The sequence below is a fragment of the Ranitomeya variabilis genome, chromosome 1, assembly GCF_051348905.1.
Source record: "Ranitomeya variabilis isolate aRanVar5 chromosome 1, aRanVar5.hap1, whole genome shotgun sequence".
NCBI classification, from domain to species: Eukaryota; Metazoa; Chordata; class Amphibia; order Anura; family Dendrobatidae; genus Ranitomeya; species Ranitomeya variabilis.
In genome coordinates, this window is record NC_135232.1 from 1,164,679,506 (window position 1) to 1,164,697,019 (window position 17,514).

Genomic DNA, 17,514 nt, shown 5'->3' on the forward strand with positions numbered 1-17,514 from the left:
GAATTGTCTGCGGGCGTTATGTTGCGTTTGCAGACCCCTAATGTACCTAAACAGTAGAAACCCCCAACAAGTGACCCCATTTTGGAAAATAGACCCCCCAAGGAACTTATCTAGATATGTGGTGAGAACTTTGAATGCCCAAGTGCTTCACAGAAGTTTATAATGCAGAGTAGTGAAAATAAAAAATATTTTTTTTCCCACAAAAAAGATTTTTTTAGCCCCCAAATTTTTATTTTCACAAGGGTAACAAGAGAAATTGGACCCCAAAAGTTGTTGTCCAATTTGTCCTGAGTATGCTGGTACCCCATATGTGGGGGTAAACCACTGTTTGGGCGCACGGCAGAGCTCGGAAGGGAAGGAGCGCCATTTTGGAATGCAGACTTTGATAGAATTGTCTGCGGGCGTTATGTTGCGTTTGCAGACCCCTAATGTACCTAAACAGTAGAAACCCCCAACAAGTGACCCCATTTTGGAAAATAGACCCCCCAAGGAACTTATCTAGATATGCGGTGAGAACTTTGAATGCCCAAGTGCTTCACAGAAGTTTATAATGCAGAGTAGTGAAAATAAAAAAGATTTTTTTTCCCACAAAAAAAGATTTTTTTAGCCTCCAAATTTTTATTTTCACAAAGGTAACAAGAGAAATCGGATGCCAATATTTGTTCTCCAATTTGTCCTGAGTATTCTAGTACCCCATATGTGGGGGTAAACCACTGTTTTGGCACACGGCAGAGCTCAGAAGAGAAGGAGCGCCATTTTGGAATTCAGACTTTGATAGAATTGTCTGTGGGTGTTATGTTGAGTTTGCAGAGCCCCTGATGTACCTAAACAGTAGAAGCCCCCACAAGTGACCAAATTTTGGAAACTAGACCCCCTAAGGAACTTATCTAGATATGTGGTGAGAACTTTGAAAGCTCAAGTGCTTCACAGAAGTTTATAATGCAGAGTAGTGAAAATAAAAAAATATTTTTTTTTCCAACAAAAAAGATTTTTAGCCCCCAAGTTTTTATTTTCACAAGGGTAACAGGAGAAATTGGACCCCAAAAGTTGTTGTCCAATTTATCCTGAGTACGCTGATGCCCCATATGTGGGGGTAAACCACTGTTTGGGCGCACGGCAAAGCTCAGAAGGGAGGGAGTACCATTTGACTTTTTTAGCGCAAAATTGGCTGTCGTGTTTGGAGACCCCCTGATGTACCTAAACAGTGGAAACCCCCAAATTATAACTCCAACCCTAACTCCAACACACCCCTAACCCTAATCTCAACCCGATCCATAATCCTAATCACAACCCTAACGATAATCACAACCCTAACCCCAAAACAGCCCTAATCTCAACCCTAACCATAACCCTAATCAAAACCCTAAATCCAACACACCCCTAACCCTAATCCCAACCCTAACCCTAATCCCAACCCTAATCCCAAACGTAACACTAATCCCAACCCTAATCCAAACCCTAACCCTAATCCCAACTCTAACCCTAACTTTAGCCCCAACCCTAACCATAACTTTAGCCCCCGTCGTCACAAAAAAAGTTCAATGTAACCTTTTTTTTGTACGTCGCGTCCGCCATTTCCGCGCATGCGTGGCCGTAACTCTGCCCCCTCCTCCCCAGGACATAGACTGGGCAGCGGATGCATTGAAAAACTGCATCCGCTGCCCACGTTGTGCACAATTTTCACAACGTGCGTCGGTACGTCGGGCCGACGCATTGCGACCGCCCCGTACCGACGCAAGTGTGAAAGACGCCTAAGGCTACTTTCACACTAGCGTCGTACTCGGCCCATCGCAGTGTGTCATGCCGACGTACCGACGCTAGCGTTATAAGCGCCGCACAACGGGTGCAGCGGATGCTGTTTTTTCAACGCATCCGCTGCCCCATTGTGAGGTGCGGGGAGGCGGGGGCGGAGTTCCGGCCACGCATGCGCGGTCGGAAATGGCGGACACGTCGCACAAAAAAGTTACATGTATTTTTTTTTGTGTCGACGGTCCGCCAAAGCACGACGCATCCATCGCACGACGGATGCGACATGTGGCAATCCGTCGCAATGCGTCGCTAATGCAAGCCAATGGAAAAAAAACGCATCCTGCAAGCACTTTTGCAGGATGCGTTTTTTCTCCAATGACGCATTGCGACGGAAGCCAAAAAACGCTAGTGTGAAAGTAGCCTAACCCTAACCCTAGCCCTAACCCTAACCCTAAATTTAGCCCTAACCCTAACTCTAACCCTAACCCTAACCCTAACTCTAACCCTAACTCTAACCCTAGCCCTAGCCCTAACCCTAACCCTAAATTTAGCCCCAACCCTAACCCTAATTTTAGCCCCAACTCGTCTTCTCCTGCCGGCCAGCAGATGGCGGGCGCACTGCGCATGCGCCCGCCATGATGAAAAAGCCGGCTGGCAGGAGAAGACAGAAGAGGACCCAGGGACACCGGGTGAGTATGTTAGGGTCCCCGAATCCCCCTTTCTCTGTCCTCTGATGTGCGATCACATCAGAGGACAGAGAAATAACTGATCGCTTTTTTTTTTTTTTTTTTTTTTTTTTTTTTTTGCGGTCGCCGGTAAACTGTTAATTACCGGCGATCGCAAAGCAGGGGTCGGTGCAAACTGACCCCGATGATGTTCTTTGGGGTCTCGGCTACCCCCGGCAGCCGAGACCCCAAAGATCTTCCGGGTGCCGGGCGGCGGGCGTACTGCGCGTGCGCCCGCCATTTTTTCCCGGAAAAAAGATGGCGGCGCCCATGGGGAGACACGAGGAGCACCGGGGGAGGTAGGTAAGTATCGGGGGGCTATTGGGGGCCATCGGGGACCACATTTCTCTGTCCTCCGATGTGCGATCACATCGGAGGACAGAGAAATTAAACGGCAAATCGCGTTTTTTGTTTTTTTTTTGCGACCGCCGGTAAACGGTTAATTACCGGCGATCGCAACTCGGGGGTCGGTAAAAACCCCCCGAATCATGTTCTCTGGGGTCTCGGCTACCCTCGGCAACCGAGACCCCAGAGAAAATCCGACTCTGGGGGGCGCTATTCACTTTTTCCACAGCGCCGTTAATTAACGGCGCTGTGGTTTAAGTACCCTTAGCGGCCGCCGTTAAAAGGCGTATCGGCGGTCGTTAAGGGGTTAAAGGAGACATGAAAACTTATTATTTTGTGATCACTATTCCCCAAGTGACCCCCAACCCTTATATTTGATATGCGGTCTGGCCTGTTGGTTAATATTCGGTCTAGCAGTGCCCCCCTCCTTGTTGGGTCCTGAACCAGTTGTGAAAGGTAATTGTCTCTCATAGTTGTCAAAAACCGATCACCTTTGATGGAACTGCAGGTTTCTGTTCCCCAATCTATTTCAGGGTAGTTGAAGTCCCCCATAATAATGACTTCTCCTTGAGTCGCAGCTTCATCTATTTGCTTTACAAGGATATTCTCCATTGCTTCCATTAGTTTTGGAGATTTATAACAAACCCCTATCAGTAATTTATTATTTTTTCCCCCTCCCCTTATCTCCACCCACAGGGACTCTACATTTTCATTAAATTCACCTATATTATCACGCAGGATGGGTTTTAAGGTCGATTTTACATACAGACACACCCCACCCCCTCGCTTATCTGTACGGTCATTTCTGAACAGGCTATAGCCCTGCAAGTTAACCGCCCAGTCATGGCTCTCATCCAGCCACGTCTCAGATATCCCCACCATGTCATAATTATGTTCCAACAACATTAGTTCTAATTCGTCCATTTTGTTGGCGAGGCTTCTGGCATTAGTATACATGCACTTGATGTTACTCTCTGTACCTCTATTCTTTCTTAAATTACTAACTGTTCTAACCCCACCCCCCATGCCACCGCCACCCCCAACTTCCTTATTTGTGCCCAGGTCTCTATCTGCACTATCTTCCCCTCCTATAAAATGAATACCCTCCCCCCCAATCCCTAGTTTAAACACTCCTCCAACCTTCTAACCATTTTCTCCCCCAGCACAGCTGCACCTTCCCCATTGAGGTGCAGCCCGTCCCTAGCGTAGAGCCTGTAGCCCACTGAGAAGTCGGCCCAGTTCTGCAGGAACCCAAACCCCTCCTTCCTACACCAATTCTTGAGCCACTTATTAACCTCCCTAATCTCCCGTTGTCTCTCTGGCGTGGCACGTGGTACAGGCAGTATTTCGGAAAATACCACGTTGGAGGTCCTTGCTTTCAGCTTGCAGCCTAATTCCCTGAAATCATCTTTAAGGACCTTCCACCTACCTCTAACTTTGTCATTTGTGCCAATGTGCACCATGACCGCAGGGTCCTCACCAGCCCCTCCCAGTAATCTGTCCACCCGATCAGCGATGTGTCGGACTCGAGCGCCAAGTAGGCAGCACACCGTGCGACGATCCCTGTCTTTGTGACAGATTGCCCTATCTGTTCCCCTAATAATTGAGACCCCCACTACCAGCACCTGTCTGGCCTGCCCTGCTCTCCTATTTCCCTCCTTACTGGAGCAGTCACTCCTCCGGCTTTCAGAGGACATGCCTGGCTGCAGCAGTGCTACCCCTGTACTGGCACCCCCCTCATCTGCCAACTTAGCAAACTTATTGGGGTGAGCCAGATCAGGACTAGCCTCCCTGGCACTCTTCCCTCTACCCCGCCTTCTATCTGTCACCCAGCTAACTGCCACACTGTCCTGCAGCTCCATCCTACCATCCCCCTCCTCATCTATCCCATTGAGCGTCTGCTCTGTGAGCAGAAGACTCCTCTCCATATTGTCTATGGATCTCAGTGTTGCCAGCTGCACATTTAGATCCAGAATCTGGGCTTCCAAATGCTCAACGTGCTCATGCAGCGCCCCAGAGTCCTGGTCGTTGCAGTAACATCGCTCTGCCGCTAAGGGGGAGTGATGGTACATCTGATTGCACTAAAAGAGTTCACCTTGCCAGGTATCACAGTCACACACTACACTTCACACTCCGGCCACCAGGGGGAGCAAAAGGTTCTATGTATTAGGCCATGCCTCACACTCTGGTAAAACTGGGGGTTGGATAGGAAGTTAGAGAGAACGCAGTCTGGGAGAGCTGGAGAGAGGACCTGTCAGGGGTGGGATCCTGACAGCGGCCTAGCACAGATCGTTACGGAGCCGTGCCTGTGCCTTATAGCGGCAGCATCCTAAGAAAGGACACGAAGCAAAGTATATTGTGGAGAAGTGAGAAACGAGATCACAGCACAAAGGAGATAGAACCAGGAGGAGTCGTGCCCCGAGATCGGCAACATCCTTCTGAGGCGCGTAGCCGGCGGCCGGAACACCGAGGAAGTAATAGGCTCTACGCATTACTTTGAACTACGGCCGGGCAGTTAGCTCTAGGTTGGCTGTCTCACCTTTTTCACCTAAGGAAGACAACGGAGGTAATTGTGGGAGAGGGGCGTCTCTAGGGTCCCTATAAAATAGCTCCAGGCCTACCCCATCATACGGGTGCGTCCTATCCATATCATCTGGGGGACGGAGAGAAAGAACAGAAACATACACGATAGTTGTGAGGACTATCCCGTGGTGCTCAGCAGGGAAGTACTACAACACACAGGCGCTAGTAGGTAGGCACAGATTTCCACCTGCAAAGGGAACTCTGGATGTGCCTTCGGACCGGCCGGTCTCAGCCAGCCCTGTTAGCAGTGCTCTGGATTGCGGATGCCGAAGCCTTCAGTAAAGAGGTAAAGAGACTGCAACCCTGTGTCCTCGTTATTTGCTGCGACCTACACCGTCACCTACATCTTTAATTGGGCGCCCCTTAGCAGGGCCACAGACCGGGTCGGGCCACCGTGACATCCCCAGAACCGAGGGATCCGGTACCGAGTACCCCGCTGCCCTGCATTTGGGGGCCGCTTCACTCACATCTTGCACAGCAGTATGCACCCTCGACCGGCTGATCAAGGACTGCAGACATGTGGCAAGATGTACACTGGATGGCATTAACAATAGTGGAGCACATTTCCTAATGAGGATTGCACCACACAGAAACGTTAAATAAAAATAAATACAAAGTATTAATAAAAAACAGACAGCAATTCAGCAATTCCTCCCTTGGAAACTCCCTGAATCCAAAGTCACTGAATCACAAGTCACACTTACCGCCGTTCACACTTACACTCAGGTTACACTCAGCTCGTTCACACTCGCTAAGCTGAAGATTTAAAGAGATTTTATTTTCTTTTTCCCCTCAGCAGCAATCCACCTTGCTGTTCACTGCACTTCCAAAAATCCAAGGAGACCACGTCTTGAAAACTTCCCTGTGATGGAGAAGGATACGGATTTAGATACTTTCCTTCGGGGATTTGAAAAAACCTGCAGGCAGTACCATCTACCCCGTGAGCAGTGGGCCCAGTATCTAACCCCAGGGTTGAGAGGCAAAGCCCTGGAAGTTTTTGCTGGCCTCCCACCAGAGCTAGATGGGAGCTATGAGGCAATAAAAGAGGCCCTGATCAGGAAATACAACCTGACACCCAGGGCCGGACTGGCCATAGGGCACTTCTGGCAAATGCCAGAAGGGCCGGTGCCAGTGGTGGGCCGCTCAATCCGCCGCCCCCGCCGTCGCATTCAACTATACCGGCGTATAGACGCCGGTACAGTTGAATGCAATGATGGAGGAGAGAGCGTCTACAGACGCTCCTCTCCCATCATTCCCCGCTCTGCCTCTGACACTGCGGGTGCGCGATGATGTCATATCATCGCGCACCTGCTGTGTCCCGGGCAGACTGCAGCTGCTGAGACAGGAGCAGGAACCAGGAAGCAACGCTGGGCACGAGGAGAGGTGAGGAGAGTTTTTTTTTTTTTCTGGACTGTGGGGCCATTCTCGGAGGAGGGGAGGGGAGGAAGAGAAGAGATGTGGGCTGTATATAGTTCTCTGTGGGCTGTGCTCTGTGCTGTATACTGCTGTGGGCTGTATATAGTTCTCTGTGGGCTGTGCTCTGTGCTGTATACTGCTGTGGGCTGTATATAGCTCTCTGTGGGCTGTGCTCTGTGCTGTATACTACTGTGGGCTGTATATAGTTCTCTGTGGGCTGTGCTCTGTGCTGTATACTACTGTGGGCTGTATATAGTTCTCTGGGCTGTGCTCTGTGCTGTATACTACTGTGGGCTGTATATAGCTCTGTGGGCTGTGCTCTGTGCTGTATACTACTGTGGGCTGTATATAGTTCTCTGTGGGCTGTGCTCTGTGCTGTATACTACTGTGGGCTGTATATAGTTCTCTGTGGGCTGTGCTGTATACTGCTGTGGGCTGTATATAGTTCTCTGTGGGCTGTGCTCTGTGCTGTATACTACTGTGGGCTGTATATAGTTCTCTGTGGGCTGTGCTCTGTGCTGTATACTGCTGTGGGCTGTATATAGTTCTCTGTGGGCTGTGCTCTGTGCTGTATACTGCTGTGGGCTGTATATAGTTCTCTGTGGGCTGTGCTCTGTGCTGTATACTGCTGTGGGCTGTATATAGTTCTCTGTGGGCTGTGCTCTGAGCTGTATACTGCTGTGGGCTGTATATAGTTCTCTGTGGGCTGTGCTCTGTGCTGTATACTGCTGTGGGCTGTATATAGTTCTCTGTGGGCTGTGCTCTGTGCTGTATACTACTGTGGGCTGTATATAGTTCTCTGTGGGCTGTGCTCTGTGCTGTATACTACTGTGTGCTCTGTGCTATATATAGTTCTCTGTGGCTGTGCTCTGTGCTGTATACTACTGTGGGCTGTATATAGTACTCTGTGGGCTGTGCTCTGTGCTGTATACTGCTGTGGGCTGTATATAGTTCTCTGTGGGCTGTGCTCTGTGCTGTATACTACTGTGGGCTGTATATAGTTCTCTGTGGGCTGTGCTCTGTGCTGTATACTGCTGTGGGCTGTATATAGTTCTCTGTGGGCTGTGCTCTGTGCTGTATACTACTGTGGGCTGTATATAGTTCTCTGTGGGCTGTGCTCTGTGCTGTATACTGCTGTGGGCTGTATATAGTTCTCTGTGGGCTGTGCTCTGTGCTGTATACTACTGTGCTGTATATAGTTCTCTGTGGGCTGTGCTCTGTGCTGTATACTGCTGTGCTGTATATAGTTCTCTGTGGGCTGTGCTCTGTGCTGTATACTACTGTGGGCTGTATATAGTTCTCTGTGGGCTGTGCTCTGTGCTGTATACTGCTGTGGGCTGTATATAGTTCTCTGTGGGCTGTGCTCTCTGCTGTATACTACTGTGGGCTGTATATAGTTCTCTGTGGGCTGTGCTCTGTGCTGTATACTACTGTGGGCTGTATATAGTACTCTGTGGGCTGTGCTCTGTGCTGTATACTGCTGTGGGCTGTATATAGCTCTCTGGGCTGTGTCTGTGCTGTATACTACTGTGGGCTGTATATAGCTCTCTGTGGGCTGTGCTCTGTGCTGTATACTACTGTGTGCTCTGTGCTATATATAGTTCTCTGTGGCTGTGCTCTGTGCTGTATACTACTGTGGGCTGTATATAGTACTCTGTGGGCTGTGCTCTGTGCTGTATACTACTGTGGGCTGTATATAGTTCTCTGTGGGCTGTGCTCTGTGCTGTATACTACTGTGGGCTGTATATAGTTCTCTGTGGGCTGTGCTCTGTGCTGTATACTACTGTGGGCTGTATATAGTTCTCTGTGGGCTGTGCTCTGTGCTGTATACTGCTGTGGGCTGTATATAGTTCTCTGTGGGCTGTGCTCTGTGCTGTATACTACTGTGGGCTGTATATAGTACTCTGTGGGCTGTGCTCTGTGCTGTATACTGCTGTGGGCTGTATATAGCTCTCTGGGCTGTGTCTGTGCTGTATACTACTGTGGGCTGTATATAGCTCTCTGTGGGCTGTGCTCTGTGCTGTATACTACTGTGTGCTCTGTGCTATATATAGTACTCTGTGGGCTGTGCTCTGTGCTGTATACTACTGTGGGCTATATATAGTACTCTGTGGGCTGTGCTCTGTGCTGTATACTACCGTGGGCTGTGTGCTATATATAGTACTCTGTGGGCTGTGCTCTGTGCTGTATACTACTGTGGGCTGTATATAGCTCTCTGTGGGCTGTGCTCTGTGCTGTATACTACTGTGTGCTCTGTGCTATATATAGTACTCTGTGGGCTGTGCTCTGTGCTGTATACTACTGTGGGCTATATATAGTTCTCTGGGCTGTGCTCTGTGCTGTATACTACTGTGGGCTGTATATAGTTCTCTGTGGGCTGTGCTCTGTGCTGTATACTGCTGTGGGCTGTATATAGTTCTCTGTGGCTGTGCTCTGTGCTGTATACTACTGTGGGCTGTATATAGTTCTCTGTGGGCTGTGCTCTGTGCTGTATACTACTGTGGGCTGTATATAGTACTCTGTGGGCTGTGCTCTGTGCTGTATACTACTGTGGGCTGTATATAGTACTCTGTGGGCTGTGCTCTGTGCTGTATACTACTGTGGGCTGTATATAGTACTCTGTGGGCTGTGCTCTGTGCTGTATACTGCTGTGGGCTGTATATAGCTCTCTGTGGGCTGTGCTCTGTGCTGTATACTACTGTGGGCTGTATATAGCTCTCTGTGGGCTGTGCTCTGTGCTGTATACTACTGTGTGCTCTGTGCTATATATAGTACTCTGTGGGCTGTGCTCTGTGCTGTATACTACTATGTGCTATATATAGTTCTCTGTGGGCTGTGCTCTGTGCTGTATACTACTGTGGGCTGTATATAGTACTCTGTGGGCTGTGCTCTGTGCTGTATACTACTGTGGGCTGTATATAGCTCTCTGTGGGCTGTATATAGCTCTCTGTGGGCTGTGCTCTGTGCTGTATACTACTGTGTGCTCTGTGCTATATATAGTACTCTGTGGGCTGTGCTCTGTGCTGTATACTACTGTGGGCTATATATAGTTCTCTGGGCTGTGCTCTGTGCTGTATACTACTGTGGGCTGTATATAGTACTCTGTGGGCTGTGCTCTGTGCTGTATACTACTGTGGGCTGTATATAGTACTCTGTGGGCTGTGCTCTGTGCTGTATACTACTGTGGGCTGTATATAGTTATCTGTGGGCTGTGCTCTGTGCTGTATGCTACTGTGGGCTGTATATAGTTCTCTGTGGGCTGTGCTCTGTGCTGTATATAGTTCTCTGTGGGCTGTGCTCTGTGCTGTATACTACTGTGGGCTGTATATAGTTCTCTGTGGGCTGTGCTCTGTGCTGTATACTACTGTGGGCTGTATATAGTTCTCTGTGGGCTGTGCTCTGTGCTGTATACTACTGTGTGCTGTATATAGTTCTCTGTGGGCTGTGCTGTATATAGTACTCTGTGGGCTGTATATAGTACTCTGTGGGCTGTGCTCTGTGCTGTATACTACTGTGGGCTGTATATAGTACTCTGTGGGCTGTGCTCTGTGCTGTATACTACTGTGGGCTGTATATAGTACTCTGTGGGCTGTGCTCTGTGCTGTATACTGCTGTGGGCTGTATATAGCTCTCTGTGGGCTGTGCTCTGTGCTGTATACTACTGTGGGCTGTATATAGCTCTCTGTGGGCTGTGCTCTGTGCTGTATACTACTGTGTGCTCTGTGCTATATATAGTACTCTGTGGGCTGTGCTCTGTGCTGTATACTACTGTGGGCTATATATAGTTCTCTGGGCTGTGCTCTGTGCTGTATACTACTGTGGGCTGTATATAGTACTCTGTGGGCTGTGCTCTGTGCTGTATACTACTGTGGGCTGTATATAGTACTCTGTGGGCTGTGCTCTGTGCTGTATACTACTGTGGGCTGTATATAGTTATCTGTGGGCTGTGTTCTGTGCTGTATGCTACTGTGGGCTGTATATAGTTCTCTGTGGGCTGTGCTCTGTGCTGTATATAGTTCTCTGTGGGCTGTGCTCTGTGCTGTATACTACTGTGGGCTGTATATAGTTCTCTGTGGGCTGTGCTCTGTGCTGTATACTACTGTGGGCTGTATATAGTTCTCTGTGGGCTGTGCTCTGTACTGTATACTACTGTGTGCTGTATATAGTTCTCTGTGGGCTGTGCTGTATATAGTTCTCTGTGGGCTGTGCTGTATATAGTACTCTGTGGGCTGTGCTGTATATAGTACTCTGTGGGCTGTGCTGTATATAGTACTCTGTGGGCTGTGCTGTGTATAGTACTCTGTGGGCTGTGCTGTATATAGTACTCTGTGGGCTGTGCTGTATATAGTACTCTCTGGGCTGTGCTGTATATAGTACTCTCTGGGCTGTGCTGTATATAGTACTCTCTGGGCTGTGCTTTATATAGTACTCTGGGCTGTGCTGTATATAGTACTCTGGGCTGTGCTTTATATAGTTCTCTGTGGGCTGTGCTGTATATAGTTCTCTGTGGGCTGTGCTGTATATAGTTCTCTGTGGGCTGTGCTGTATATATTACTTTGTGGGCTGTGCTGTATATATTACTTTGTGGGCTGTGCTGTATATATTACTCTGTGGGCTGTGCTGTATACTACTGTGTGGACTGTGCTGTATACTTCTACGTGGGCTGTGCTGTATACTACTGTGTGGTCTGTGCTGTATACTACTGTGTGGTCTGTGCTGAATACTGCTGTGTGGGCTGTGTTATCTACTACGCGAGCTGTGCTATAGTATGCAGGCTGTGCTGTATACTATGCGGTTTGTGCTATATAATATGCGGGCTTTGCTATATACTATGGGGAGTATATTATATTCTATGGGGGAGGCCATGTTATGTACTATGTGGCTGTGTTATATACTATTGTGGGGGTATATTATATTCTATGGGGGAGGCTGCGTTATATACTATGGGGGGCTGCATTATATTCTATGGGGGGCTACATTATATATTATGGGGAGGTGGGCTGTATTATATTCTATGGGGGTTACATACTCTGTGGGGTGGCTGCATTATACTCTGTGGGGTGGCTGCATTATACTCTGGGGTGGCTGCATTATACTCTGGGGTGGCTGCATTATACAATATGTGGGCTGCATTATACTGTATCGAGGACTATGGGGAATACGTTATACTATATGAAGAACTATGGGGTGCATTATACTATGGGAAGTGAATTGTACTACATGGATGACTGTGGCGGTGCATTATACTATATGGAGCACTATGAGGATTGTATTATGCTATATGGAGGACTATGAGGATTGTATTATGCTATATGGAGGACTATGAGGAGTGTATTATACTATGTGGAGGACTGAGCAGTGTATTTTAATATATGGAGGACTATAGGGAGTGTATTATACTATATGGAGGACTATGGAGCACATTATAATATATGGATGACTATGGGGTGTATTTTACTAAACAAGTAAAATGCTGCATATTTGGATTGTTTTTGCTGGAACAAAAAGCCTTGTTGTCAGCAGCACATTGCCAGTGTAAACTGTAGATGTGCTGCTGAAAACATGATACTGTATGGTGATCTGTTAGTGATCTATTAGTGATCGTTCTGTCTCATCATTATTCCTCAGCTGGTGGAAAGAGGCCGGGAAACAAGCGTTGAACAACTTCAGTATTGTCGATCAAACTCGTATAGCGGCCTGAACTCAGCGCACGTAAATACAACAGAAAGGCTTCTGTGTGATGTGCAATATGTTAGCATTTGGGGACCCATTTTAAACTTTGCCTAGGGCCCCACTTTGCCTAAAACCGGCCCTGCCTACAAGTGTACAAAGATATTATACAGTCACCATGTGACAAGTGGGCCTGTGTAATTTCAAATGCCAGGGCTGAATTTTAGTCCCAGTCCGGCCCTGCTGACACCAGAAGTGTATCGTAAAAAGTTCCGGAACCTACAACGTGGATCAACTGACAGCTATGCGGATGTTGTGAGCACCTTGAGGACCACGTTCCACCAATGGATTAGGGGACTTTTTGTTAAGAGTTTTGAGGACTTAACGGATCTTATGGTCAAGGATCAATTTCTTCACATGTGCCCCACTGATGTACGACAATTTGTGTGTGATCGGGAGCCACAAACTGCGGATCAGGCTGCAAGGATTGTGGACTGCTATGTGGCTAACAGGATGCCTGAGGTGCGGAAGCCATCGGGATTCAGCTGGAGGGGAGGTAAGCCAAACGGGGACCCTTCTCCCTCTGCCGGCCGATCACCAGTGCTGTCCAAGCCCACCTCCTATGGGGGGCCCAGGGAATAGACATTCTCTAGGCGATGCATGCCGGTGCTTCTCCTGCAACAAAGTGGGACATGTTAGCGCTGTCTGCCCTGATAGGGAGAAACGCCCAACTACCACCATAAAGTCATCTGTGCCCCCACCATCTGTCCTCTTTGTAGCTGGCTCTGATGCGAGGGCGAATGAGAACTGTCAACCTGTCACTGTTGGCAATAAAGTCACCATTGGTCTCAGAGACACTGGGGCAGAGGTGACCCTAGTGCGTCCAGCCATGATAACCCTTGCCGATATCATACCAGGAAAGACTATGTCTATAACCGGGATTGGAGGGGTCAACCCTGCCGTGCCCATGGCCCGTGTGTACCTGGACTGGGGAGCAGGGAAAGGACTGAGAGAAGTGGGAGAATCAGAGGCTATTCCCACCAATGTGTTGCTAGGCACGGACCTGGGGAGGATGGTGTCCCACTATGTTCCTCCCTTGCAAGTAAATGATGCAGAGAAGGTGGAAGAAAGTGACCCACCTGAGATCCCGTGTGAGGAGGGAGAATGTACCACTGCACAGGACTGTACGTATGTGGCAGCTGTGACCCGGAGTCAGGCTGCAGCTCAGACTCAGGCCCAGAGATTAGAGGACGAGTCTCAGACAGAACTGCCAGGACAGGAGGCCCATAATGTGGTTCCGGAGCCTCCATACATGACAGACCCACCAAGGTCCCTGATAACAGACACTGAAAACTCAGGTTCAGACCAGGGCCTGGCAGTCACACTAGGCCAGGGCCTGCAGGCTGACAGTCAGAGCTTCTAGGAGGCCCTGCAGACAGATGTCAGTCTGGAGGGGCTCAGATGTCTTGCAGACTGACCCCTGCTGCTTCTGACAAAGAGAGAGTATACTGGGACCAGGGCAGACTCTATACAGAGACTATCCCCACGGATACTACAGAATCTTGGGACTATGAACGGCAGCTGATCGTCCCTTATCCATTTAGGGAACAATTATTGAGGATTGCCCATGAAATTCCTCTGGCTGGACACCTTGGAATACAAAAGACTAAAGCTTGCCTGACACATAACTTCTATTGGCCCAAGATGGGGACAGATATTGCCAATTACTGACGATCGTGTGTAGTTTGTCTGAGTTGGAAAGTCCGGGAATATACAGAAAGCTCCATTGATACCACTGCCTGTGATCGATGAGCCTTTCCAGCGGGTGGCTGTGGATATCATTGGGCCACTTGTAATCCCTAGCAGCTCTGGCAAAAAGTACATCCTCACAGTGGTGGACTATGCTACACGATACCCAGAAGCTGTGGCACTGTCCTCCATCCGAGCAGACAAATGTTGGGAAATGTTGACCGATCAGGGAACCCAGTTCATGTCTGATCTGATGGAAAGCCTCTGTTAAAGAATACAAGTACAGCATGTTGTGGCCAGCGCCTGTCATCCCCAAACCAACGGACTCTGCGGAACATTAAAGCAAATGCTCAAAATGCTGGTGGAGACTGAAGGGAGAGACTGGGAGCGGTACCTCCCCCATCTGTTGTTTGCCTACAGAGAGGTACCCCAGGTGTCTGCTGGATTCTCCCCCTTTGAACTGGTTTATGGGTGGAGGGTCAGGGGGCCACTTGATTTGATTATGGACTGTTGGGAGGACAACCCCAGAACTACTGGAGTCTCAGTGGTCAAATATGTACTGCGGCTCAGAGAGAGAATGCAAAAAGTGAGCAACCTGGCCCATGAGAACGTGACCCAGGCCCAAATCAACCAGAAGGTCTGGTACGACCGTAATGCCAGACTGAAGGCCTACGAGGAGGGGCAGAAGGTTTGGGTGTTGGTCCCTATGTTACAGAATAAATTGCAGGCTGCATGGGAGGGACCATACACTGTACATAAGCAGCTAAACGATGTTACATAGTTACATAGTTACATAGTTATTAATGTTGAAGGAAGACTGTAAGTCCATCTAGTTCAACCCATAGCCTAACCTAACATGCCCTAACATGTTGATCCAGAGGAAGGCAAAAAAAACCCTTGTGGCAAAGAGTAACTCCACCATGGGGAAAAAAATTCCTTCCCGACTCCACATACGGCAATCAGACTAGTTCCCTGGATCAACGCCTTATCAAGGAATCTAGTGTATATACCCTGTAACATTATACTTTTCCAGGAAGGTATCCAGTCCCCTCTTAAATGTAAGTAATGAATCACTCATTACAACATCATACGGCAGAGAGTTCCATAGTCTCACTGCTCTTACAGTAAAGAATCCGCGTCTGTTATTATGCTTAAACCTTCTTTCCTCCAGACGTAGAGGATGCCCCCTTGTCCCTGTCTCAGGTCTATGATTAAAAAGATCATCAGAAAGGTCTTTGTACTGTCCCCTCATATATTTATACATTAAAATAAGATCACCCCTTAGCCTTCGTTTTTCCAAACTAAATAGCCCCAAGTGTAATAACCTATCTTGGTACCGCAGACCCCCCAGTCCTCTAATAACCTTGGTCGCTCTTCTCTGCACCCGCTCCAGTTCAGCTATGTCTTTCTTATACACCGGAGACCAGAACTGTGCACAGTATTCTAAGTGTGGTCGAACTTGTGACTTGTATAGAGGTAAAATTATGTTCTCCTCATGAGCATCTATGCCTCTTTTAATACATCCCATTATTTTATTTGCCTTTGTAGCAGCTGCCTGACACTGGCCACTGAATATGAGTTTGTCATCCACCCATACACCCAGGTCTTTTTCATTGACGGTTTTGCCCAGAGTTTTAGAATTAAGCACATAGTTATACATCTTATTACTTCTACCCAAGTGCATGACCTTACATTTATCCCCATTAAAGCTCATTTGCCATTTATCAGCCCAAGCTTCTAGTTTACATAAATCATCCTGTAATATAAAATTGTCCTCCCCTGTATTGATTACCCTGCAGAGTTTAGTGTCATCTGCAAATATTGAAATTCTACTCTGAATGCCCCCTACAAGGTCATTAATAAATATATTAAAAAGAAGAGGGCCCAATACTGACCCCTGTGGTACCCCACTGCTAACCGTGACCCAGTCCGAGTGTGCTCCATTAATAACCACCCTTTGTTTCCTATCCCTGAGCCAGCTCTCAACCCACTTACACATATTTTCCCCTATCCCCATTACTCTCATTTTATGTAACAACCTTTTGTGTGGCACCGTATCAAAAGCTTTGGAAAAGTCCATATACACTACGTCCACTGGGTTCCCTTGGTCCAGACCGGAACTTACCTCTTCATAGAAGCTGATCAAATTAGTCTGACATGAACGGTCCCTAGTAAACCTGTGCTGATACTGGGTCATGAGGTTATTCCTCTTTAGATACTCCAGTATAGTATCCCTTAGAATGCCCTCCAGGATTTTACCCACAGTAGAGGTTAAGCTTACTGGCCTATAATTTCCTAGTTCAGTTTTTGTCCCCTTTTTTGAATATTGGCACCACATTTGCTATACGCCAGTCCTGTGGTACAGACCCTGTTATTATGGAGTCTTTAAAGATTAAAAATAATGGTCTATCAATGACTGTACTTAGTTCCTGCAGTACTCGGGGGTGTATCCCATCCGGGCCCGGAGATTTATCAATTTTAGTGATTTTTAGACGCCGCTGTACTTCCTGCTGGGTTAAGCAGGTGACACTTAATGGGGAATTTTTATCACTAGTCATTTTGTCGCCATGGGATTTTCTTTTGTAAATACTGATGAAAAAAAGTCATTTAGCATATTGGCTTTTTCCTCATCCTCATCCACCATTTCACCCAGACTATTTTTAAGGGGCCAACACTATCATTTTTTAGTTTCTTACTATTTATATAGTTAAAGAATATTTTGGGATTATTTTTACTCTCTCTGGCAATGAGTCTCTCTGTCTCAATCTTTGCTGCCTTGATTTGCTTTTTACAGAATTTATTTAATTTTCTGTATTTATTTAATGCCTCCTCACTACCTACTTCCTTTAATTCTCTAAATGCTTTCTTTTTGTTAATTATGTGGTAACACTAGATGAGCATGCCAAGCGTCAGAAAGTGTTTCATGTGAATATTCTGAAGGCTCATCATGCCAGGGAGGCCTGTGTCTTACCTGTCTGCAGCCTGCCTGAAGAGCGAGAGGCTGATCTGTTACTGGATGTGGGGGCCGGGACTCAGTACATGGAGTCCCTGGAGTCAGCAGAGTTTAGCCCTGAGCTATCCCACAGTCAGAGGTCTGAGCTGATGGGGGCGCTCAGCGAGTTCACCGAAGTCTTCACAGAGGAGCCTGGGAGGACACACTTAGCAGCTCACCATGTGGACACTGGTACTAATCCCCCAGTATGGCAGTCTGCATACTGGGTGTCAGCAGAGGTGAAGACACATGAGGGAACAGGTAGAGGAGATGCTAAACCTCAAG